Source organism: Solanum tuberosum, unplaced genomic scaffold, assembly GCF_000226075.1.
Source record: "Solanum tuberosum cultivar DM 1-3 516 R44 unplaced genomic scaffold, SolTub_3.0 scf00077, whole genome shotgun sequence".
Taxonomy (NCBI): Eukaryota; Viridiplantae; Streptophyta; class Magnoliopsida; order Solanales; family Solanaceae; genus Solanum; species Solanum tuberosum.
Window position 1 is genome coordinate 993,304 of NW_006239003.1, and position 8,095 is coordinate 1,001,398.

Sequence of the window (8,095 nt, forward strand, 5' to 3'; positions counted from 1 at the left end):
TTGGCAAGTAGAACAACCTCCACGGAGTAGGATAGACTCCGGATTCCATACCTAGCTAGTATGGTCTATGTCGGTTATGCCTATTCCCATCATGTGGGATGTGCACTCTAGTTATTGGATAGGTTCTACAACGTGTAGGTAGTAGTATGGGATGCTATCTACACATGGCACGAGTAGGCTTAGAAGATGCTAGAGTGAGTTCCCTAAGCCTTAGGGCTATTATGTGATTATCCCATATATGCTTGTGTGTCTCTTAAATGGTTTTATAAAGAATGTTGACTTGTCATCCTTTTAATATGTTGCATATTTCTCTTATATTAAGGAAATGAACTATTTAGCATGTTGTATTAAAATGTAAAGGTTCTTGTGTATTGTGGCCTTGAGGAACACTTACGTGTGCTTGAAAAGGTTGTATGGGCAGCCACTTCATGTCTCACTTAGGTGTGTCTTAGGGTAACTTTAGATGGAGGTCCTAAGATCATGAAATAGCTTATTTGACTAATATGTGTATGTGTCGTATATTAGTACTAGTTGTGCATGATGGCTTGTGATATGAAGCATGATAAGTGGTAAGTTCACGTTTGGTGGCCTTAGGATGATGCTTTAGTGTGGATGGTGGTATGGGATGCTATCCATACATTGCACAAAGTTTTGTCCAAGGGTTACTTGAGGTTGATGGTTTAAGGTGAAGGAATGGGTTATTTGTGGAGCATGTGCTAAAGTGGTTAATGACTTGTATGTTGGTTATGGTTGAGTATTGTGACTCTTATACTTGGATTTTCATGAAGTTTTACCAAATGACATAAAGCATGATTCTCCAATAAATGTCCTCTTTAGTATGTTTTTGCATGGTTTCCATACTTAGTACTTAATTGTGCTAACCCCTTTCTTTCCCTTTTAACTAAAGTGTAGGGATTTGGAGATGTTGATATTCCATGGTTGATGGATAGGTTTCTAAGGTGTTTGAAGATGAAGACTTAGTGAGTCCTCATAGATTCGAGGACAATACCCAATATGTTCCTCTTTATGTCTTTTTAGTATTGTTTTAGTTGTGTATGGGCTTAGTCCCGAATGTTGTACTCTAAAGTATTAGATGGTTTTGAGACATCATGTATAAAGTTTAGAAAGTTTTCCGCTTGTTATTTAATGAAAGTATCTTCGTGTGTGAAGAAGGTTTTTACTTCCTTATGGTTTTTTAGTGTCTATGCGATGAATGAATGCTAAGAGGCTTGTATTAGACCTCCGAGAGGTCGAGTACGCCGGTTACGACTAGGGGGTGCTCTCGGGTCGTGACAAATCTAGAGTTTGGGGTTCAGAAAACCAACCTTATTGCTAAATTTTATGAATTTGATATGCTAGGCGGCAATGTAACCCAAATCCGAGCACGATATCAAAAGAAAAAACCAATAAAAATATGAAAATATAAAATATCTAAGGTGCGGGTGAGAGAATACGGGGTTAGAAATAACAGAATACGAAAGATTTTGAAAATTTAAACCGTTTGGCCTTTTAAAACATTTCAGTTCGTGGCACTTTCGGCAGTATTAGTCGACCATGCTGAACCACTCAGCAATGCATTGAGTAGTGACTTACCTCACCGAGTTTTACAGGACCTCCAGTTAATTTGGGGGTCCAAACGGCAGACAGAATCGGGCTCACCGACCTGTTCGGTGAGTCGCCGATTCAGCCATTGGCCTGCTGAGTTTTAAAGACTCCCACTTCAGATTTTTGTGGGTCCAACGACGGTCCAAGTCGGGCTTGCCGACCTCTTCGGCGAGTCGCGGACTGGACTCATTGCTCGCCAACCTTCATTGCTCAAACACATTCCATTTTTCAACCTGCACAATCAACACCCATTATTCCAAAGCTAACATAAAGCATTAAAAACTTGGGTTGCCTCCCAAGAAGCGCCTTAGTTAACGTTGTGGCACTACGCAAGTACCCATTCAAGCTTCATTCTTGGGGTTTGCCATAGTATCACTAGGCGACCCCCCTTGTTGTCTTGGGTTTAGATGAGACGAAATTTGGCCCATTTTGATCTCCAGCTGCTTAATAGAGACAGAGTGAGAAGTCACCATCTTGGTGAGAGTCGAAACATCCTTCTTGAATTCTTTCAAAACACTTTCGAACTCTCGACTTTATTTAGAATGCGTGAGAGCATATCTACTGTTCGACCATTCTCAAAATCCTTGGGCTTTTGACGCTCATGGGGTGGAATATATCTATCTTTCTCCCCCTCTCTATTCCATCCTTGGTTACCACCCTGCCTTCGGTAGTATGCACAATGACTTACTCTTTCATTAGCTAGGAAGTTAGATTTCTTATTGTACAACGCTTCAAAGTACATGACATTTCTTTTCAAGATACCTAGTTGGGTCATCATTTCGGCCAAGTTCTGGTTTATCTCTTGATCGTTTATGATTTGTTCTTTTGTCATTTTATAAGGGAGAGGAGAGACTTGGTCTTCATAAGTATTCCATGCCTTGTTTATGTTGGTCATGCAATCGAGGAGTTGGGACTCTATTTCGTAAGGTTGTCGCATTATACCACCTGGAGAAAGTTGGTCAGCCACTCTTCTGTTTACCGAATCCAGACCTCTATAGAAACATTCTAGCAGCACCTTATCTGGAAATCCATAAGTTGGGCACTGCAACACCAACTTCTTAAACCTTAGCCACATCTCATGAATTGGCTCACCTTCAAAGCGCTTGAAGCTTTGGATACTATCCCTAAGTGTCATCATCTTCGAAGGAGGGAAAAATCGCACTTGGAAGGCAGTAATAAGCTCGTCCCACCAAGTGATAGAATCTCTTGGCAACTCAGCCAACCACTTGCTTGCCTCACCCATAAGAGAAAATGGGAAAAACCTCAACCGGACTGGTTCTTGCGATATGTTCTTAAATGAGAACGGTCCACAAAAATAAAAGTAATTAGATTCAACTATAGCTAAAAAGAACACAATTCAACTTCACCAAAAGAATTTAAAACAACACCACTCCTTGGCAGCGGCGCCGTTTTGATTTAAACATTTCAAGAACACTTTTTTCAATTCTAAGTGTCAACGATCGTAAATAAGTATAAAACCCAACCAAATGAGTTGGGGTCGAATCCCACAGGGAGCGGTACGTGTTTAAAATTCAATTAAGAAGTATGAATGCGGTCTAACAAGCCATATGAATAAACATTATCAGAAAACACATTAAACAAATTAAAGAGATGACACGAATGTCAAATGGGGGGCGGGGGTTAGTTTTCAATTATCAACTACACAACAGTCACAAACAATTTGGAATAACAATAGAGAGACGGATTCTTGGGATGTGATCAATTATAGGCAAATTCGATATATGGGTAATTGAAACTACTAGTAAACAACTAAAAATCAATAAGTAGGCTAGACTATAAGGGATATAGCTTTCTCTCGAACAATTGCCCTGAATCATATGATTTCCTTCAAACATCACCGATCATGACAGTGAAGAACAACACACACCTTAATTCATCCAATCTTTCGAGTTAAATGGGTAGGATTGGGTTTAGGATTCACTCTCTCAAGCTAAACCCAGCTCAACCCAATACCCATAAATTATTAATCAATAATTTTAGTTCTAAAACCTCTCTCTCGAGTAAGCCAAGAACAAAAAGTAGAACTCCATTTGCAACTACAATTCATAAATTAAACTTCAATTGATGATTAAACTCACTTCAATTCAGCATTTACACTATTAATTAACAATACCCATAAACTAATTCAACCCATAATCACATGATCACACACAAAGAATTGGGATTTTAGCCAAACATCATAAAAAGGTTAAAACTATTACCGAATAGATTAGCCATCAACTGGGTAAGAGAGATTTAGTCTTTACAATGCTCAATTTGAAGAAAATCTCAAATCCACTTCCAAAATTTCCAAATTGAATCTCTAAGGTTCTTCAAAAACTAAGAAAAGCTTAAGAGAAAACGGTCCTAAAATGTTTCAATGAAAAATAGATGTCCAAAGATGTAAAAGATACTAAACAAAATGTTCAAAATCTAATTTATAGTCGCCAAAAATAAGCTATGAAGAGCTACTCGGCGAAGTAAGTCGAGCTCGCCGAACCACTTGGCGAGCCGCCCTTTGATCTCTTCCATTGCCTTTTCGCCTTGGCATTCAGCATCCTTGGGTTCTATAACTTTGGGTGATCTATCAATGCTTCACAGAACTTCTCAGCAATATACCGACTACTCCTTTTTGTCGCCGACTTGGTTTCTTCCCTCAGAGCTGGCACACTGGGACTTTAGGGGGTGGAACTATCCATTCGGTGATTCGCCAAACTCTATTGGCGATCACCAAGCTTGCCTTTCTTTAACTCTTCAGATTGTTTTGTTCCTTTTTGCATTCTAGTGTCCTTGCTTTGTTCCTCAATCCATACACCTGAAAATCAAGGGTTTATCATCAGTTTATGGCACAAATTAAGCATTTGAGGACACTAAATCTATATAAACGAAACCCTAAATGAGTCCAAATCTCATACTCGTTAATAGTCCTCGTGGGATTGATCCTAACCTCACCTAGGTTCTTTATTTGACAATGACCACTTATACTTCTTTTGGGAGGTGTAATTTGGGCATATCAAACCTTCATCCATAAATTAATCCCATGTTAATTAGCCCAAATTCATCTATGAATAATAACAAAATAGAACATAGCATAATGCCACTACATTAAATCAACACCCAACATCATAATTGCACCCCTAGGCATTAGGATTTTAGCCATCCTTCACAAAGTGTAAATAACTTATACCTTTCATGAAAGAAGCCATGGGTAACATAAAATTAAGCAAGTATGAGCAATACTCACTTTAAATTCAACTTCAAATTGTCAATTTTAAGAGCAAAGTTGAATACCCCATAACTAAAAGTGTTCTTTAAAAATAAAAGTGTTTCTCTCTCTAAAAATCTAGAGAAAAAGTGTTTAGACTAGTTTCTCTAAAGGCATCAGAAGCGTTCTTTCTCTATCCTTTGGGCTATTTATAGTTTCCCAAAACTTGGTCCATAATTCATTGCGTGACCATTTCGGTGACGTTAGTCGAGCTCACCGAGCATATCCTATGTATATATGTTTGCTCTTTAGCTTGCCTTTGTCTTGCTTTAGGCTTCAGGTGTTTGAACCTCAGTTAGTGAGCTCATTCAAGTCAGCCTTCCACATTTTGTGGAACTCTAAGTACTACCTTTGTTCGCCTTTTAAGCCTTCAATTTTTCTCGAAGTCTTGTCACCTTTGGCAACGGTCAAGTTTTTCAACCTTTGTATTTTGTGAGTCATCATTCCTCTTTGAGTTCAGTGACCTTCCTCAATTAATTCAACTGTTGATCACTTTCAATTTGGGCGAGGTCTTTCCAATTGTGTGATCCCCTCTTCTTTTTAGGCTATCAACAATGTGGAATTTACACTTCTTTTCATGTTTTTCGCCATTCTTTCAAACATTTATCGTTGCCTTGTCCCTTAGCCTTCATAGTTCCAAATAATCAAAATATCATTAGAATAGGTCATAATTAGGTATTGAAGACACTAATTACTGAACAAAATAGGCCTCAAATAAGTGTAAATAAACCACTCATCAACACCCCCAACTTAAATAAAGAACATAATTAGTTCAACATGGGTATCTACAATAGTTCTCAATGAGATCAAACATTCAAGTTCCATTACAAGACTACTCTCAATAACATGCGACACTCAATCATGATAAAAAAAAATCTTCAAATCATGACTGGTATCAAATCAATCTCAAGCTCACTATAGCTTATTTTCTAATGCATGACCATGTTTCAACAAATACATTCAAGTGCCTCACATCAAGAGCGATTACATGCTCTCACAAAGAAAATTAACCAAGAAATTGGGAATAAACACGACTCTCACTCTTCCTAAAAAGAAATACATGCAAGCTTCATCCCATAGGTTTTCCCATATCGTCCAATCTTCACCCAACCTAGTTCATGGAAGATCTCAAGGTTCTTTTAGGCTTGGAATGGGGCTGAGGTTAAGGTATGGTCATTTTTGCTCAGTGACTTCACCTTTTCAAAGCATTATTGCAATCATCTTCACTTGTTCTCAAGTTCTTTTCATTTTTTTTCATTTGAGAACTCAACTTTGACTTGTCAATCATTTTATTGGAAACCGCTTTTTTACTTCACCAAACTCTCTTTTTCATTTCATTTTTTTAAAGGTCGTTCATCACAATCTCTCTTCCCCCTATTTTTTTTATAATGGGGGGTTCCTTCTTTTTGTAACACACTTGAAAGTTGCATCTCATTTCATCTCTCTTTGTCTTTCACTTGGTATTCCTTCCTCCTTCCTTTCCACAACCCCAACTTAGAATTTTGACCTAAGTTGCAATTCAAACAAACCAATGCTTCGTAAAAAATTTGGGTGAGAAGTTAGGGGTATTTTGGTTCAAGAGGTTTCAATATGGTTGTCAACAAATGACTAAGGCTCAAATGGCGCCAAAATTGTTGCACACCCTCACAAGGTAGTCACAAAAAGGATATGGAAATTGGGTTCCTCTAAAAATTTCTACCCAAATCATTCTTACCAAAGCAAGACAATTGGACTAACAAGGAAAATTATAGGACTTCACAAGCATGCTTCCTAGTAAAACATCACCACACATGATACTTTAAGCAGAATCACTTAGCACATCCCAAAAATATCATAAGTTAACATTTGATGTTCGTTGGAAGGATCACATCAAAACACTGCTAGTCGGCACAAGATTCAAAAAGATCGTTCTAAAGTGCAACCACATAAATTTCATTGAAAAACAAACACAAAACACTATTCTAATTATGAGTACTATTCAAGACATTGTTATTGAACACAATCGATGCATGAATTATTATCAATGAAAAACCAAAGCATTTCAACAAAAAACTCATGGGGCAAATTTTTTTTTACAGAAAGAGACAAAATGAGATAAACCAATTAATCCACTATAATAAAAATAAACAAAATACTACATTTGTCTAAAAATAAAACTGAAAGTAACAAAATACAATAAAAAGGGGAATATTAGCACAAGTGCCCTCATCTCATTAAAATAGTAATAGTAGTGTCCTCAATGAAAAATAAAGTAAAAAAGTACGGGAGGAGAGGTAAAAGTTCCCCTAACAAGCTATGCATGTGGAGAGCTTTCATCTAGAGTCTTAAAAGGGTAGCATCATCCTAGGAATCACTAGTAAAATGATCATCAGAGGCTCAACCTGGGCATTAGTGCCCAGCACATCACTAGGAGGAATGATGGAGTCTGAAGAGACTCCACAGGTACCAACTACAAAGGTCTCCACAAGGTATTTCTCTATAGTATCATGGACCATCATTTCCTCAAGGTCCTGCAACTTAGTCAGTGTCACCGCTATTCACTGCTCATCCTCCTCTCTCCTCAGCTCCTCATCTCCTCATCATCTATCTCCTTGGACAAATCATCATCGTACCTATCATCCTCTCTCACATCACCAACATTAATAGTTGTTGCATTAATTATCTCAATATCACCCCCACTCAGCAATAAACCCACACTCTAAGGAAACTCACCACTAGGAATAACTGGAGGCACAAACGTAGGTGCATCAGCTACAAAAACGTCACCCCACAACATGGATATGTTCGTAGAACTCAGTTGGTCTACATCATCCCTCAAAGTATCCAGCTCGCCCCTCATCGAGAATAGCACATCTAAACTACCCTCAGCTTTCTTGCGGGCATCTAACTTTGCGATGAGGTTATCCAACATCACACCATGTGACACAATAGAGGCCTCACACTGAATTAACCTAACTCTCAATGGAGCCAAAGAAACCTCAATATATCGATCAATCGTCTTGGGCAAATCCTTCTCAACCCTCACAACCTTCACATTCGCAAACTGTGCAAGATTGCAAATTTGATAAACCATGGCCTGGTTGAAGGGGGACATGAGATAGGAGCGGGAGAAGGTGCAACAACAAAAGTGGAAGGTACTGAGGAAGTTGAGGGTTTACATGTTTGCTCCATAGAAGGAGCGGATGGAGTGGCCTCAGTAACAAGTGTGGCAGAATGAACCATAAA